We start from the raw sequence: 2,220 nt of genomic DNA on the forward strand, positions 1-2,220 counted from the left end.
GCAAGCCACAGACTGGTGACAGGGATGCCAATTTCCGCCGCCACTCCAAAAACTTGCTTAGGAAATGTTTTCATTTACAAGGTTAATTTTTCCTCCCTCTCTCTCTCTCACACACTCTCTCTCTCTTTCTCTCTCTTTTAAGTTCCTTATAAGACAAAGCTCTTCAGTCCTCTCGGCAGCAGCAGCAGCAGGGAAGATGCCAGTGGAGATGTGCAAAATAAATAAGATTTGATCAGTTCAATCTGTAGCCCAAATCCATTATCTTTCTTTCGTTCCTTTTTTTTTCCTCCTCCTTTTTCTCTCTCCCCTTCTCCCCCTCCTTTTCTTAATCACTTCTTCGTCTTCTTCTTCTTCTTCGCGGTGGAGAGCCGAGCAAGCGGCGGCGATGAGACGGTAAATTCAGTCACTCCCCCCCTCTCAGGCTTTCTCCGAGATCAAAGAGTCTCAAAGCGCAACTTTCTCGCTCGCTCGCTGGCTTGTTTCAAGCTCGTGGATTTGTGTGTTGTTGTTGCTGTTGTTGTTGGGGGGTTTTTTGTTTGTTTGGTTTTTTATTGCGTTGGTAATAGTTTGTTCATTGTGCAAAAAACGAGGTCGATCCAGTCTCTCCTTCTCCTCCCAGCACTTAGTCTAAGAGCAAGGAAGCAAATCATAAAAAGGAGTAAAGCCCCCATACATACATATACACCGGATGGGAAATGTCAGTCACTCCTCCACCTTCCAAACAGTCACAGATCAAACAGTGTCACCACCGGAGAGGACTACTTTTCTCTCTTGCTCTCCCTTTTTTTTCTCTTCCACAAATCGAAGATTCTTCTGCTACTAAATATAATGCAAACACATTTTTTATCATGGATTTTTTTTGCTGATCTCGATCTGCAACAGAAGAAAAAAAAAAACCAAAAAAACAAAAAACAACACACACACACAAAAAATTTGCCAAAACCAAGAAAAACCCCGGAGAGTGTGTGCAGAGAGGGAGGGGGGGAGGAAGAAAAGACATTCACTGAGTGGGACAGATTAACGTGAACTGTCCCCCCCCCTAAACTCCTGGGAGAGAAAGAGATCCACTCTCCCTCTCTTCTCTTTTCACTGAAATATAACACACATTCGGATCCCAGGGCTCTCAGACAGTCTCAACTGATAGACAGACACATCGAGCTGCTTTTCCTGCTTCAGTTTGTTACTCCTCCTCCTCTTGCCCACGTCACCCTGACAATTACAAATAGGTCTCACACAAACCCATACCTGTCAATCTTTTTAATTGCTTTGTTTTCATTTTTTTCCCTTTCCCAGAGCTAAACAATATGACAAAAAAAAAAAGTCTTAATACAGCACGGCATAAAAGATTCCTCATGTGAGACACGCGTTGAGGGGGTTGTTATTATAATCCACTTGCTGAAGTGCTGTGCAAGACGCATGTGCTGATTTAACTTCAGCAAAGGTCTTCTTCCAGCAAACTTAAAAAGAGAAAGGAAAAAAAAAAAGAAGCAGGCAGGAGATGATACTTCGCCGTGGCACACATCTACCCAGCATTGAATTAAAAATGATTTATGGGAGATTACAGTTCATCCTTACTTTAAAATACCAACAGATTGCAGAGCGAGAACTGCAGCATATGAAACATACTGCTAATACATTTTGCACAGTATGTGTCTGGGGATTTATATAATGTTAGCTGCAAGAACAGAAGGGTTCTTCCCTTTTTTTTTTTTTTTTTTTAAGTAAAGAAAGCAAATAAAAACTACCCAGCTGATTCCTAAAGGAAAGCACTTGGAACTGCAGTTTTGTTCTTTTTCGGGCAGAAGGGGATTTTCTTTCTTCTTATTACCGCACAATTAAGCATTGAGCTGTTTATACTGGTAGGATGGAGTTAATTCTGGGAACTACACGCGACATCAATGCAACATCTCTATTATATTGCCTTTCTCCACGCAGTTGTACCAACTTGGGATTGGCGGCTCTATCACAACATTGACTTCGGTCCCTTGACCCAGTTGATTCCCTGCACAGGTTCCCTCACCCAAGCGTAACCTACAGCGACAGATTACTATTTTTTTTTTCTTCTTTCTTCTTTTTTTTTTTTCTTTGGGATTGGCGGCTCTATCACAACATTGACTTCGGTCCCTTGACCCAGTTGATTCCCTGCACAGGTTCCCTCACCCAAGCGTAACCTACAGCGACAGATTACTATTTTTTTTTTCTTCTTTCTTCTTTTTTTTT

General features: G+C 41.9%; 1 protein-coding gene across 1 annotated transcript in view; it reads left to right on the forward strand.

Annotated features, from left to right (window-relative positions):
* The window catches only part of ZADH2 (zinc binding alcohol dehydrogenase domain containing 2), an 11,543-nt gene that overhangs the window by 738 nt on the left and 8,585 nt on the right, over window positions 1-2,220 (forward strand). The window lies entirely within an intron of this gene.

The sequence above is a fragment of the Geospiza fortis genome, unplaced genomic scaffold, assembly GCF_000277835.1.
Source record: "Geospiza fortis unplaced genomic scaffold, GeoFor_1.0 scaffold206, whole genome shotgun sequence".
Taxonomy (NCBI): Eukaryota; Metazoa; Chordata; class Aves; order Passeriformes; family Thraupidae; genus Geospiza; species Geospiza fortis.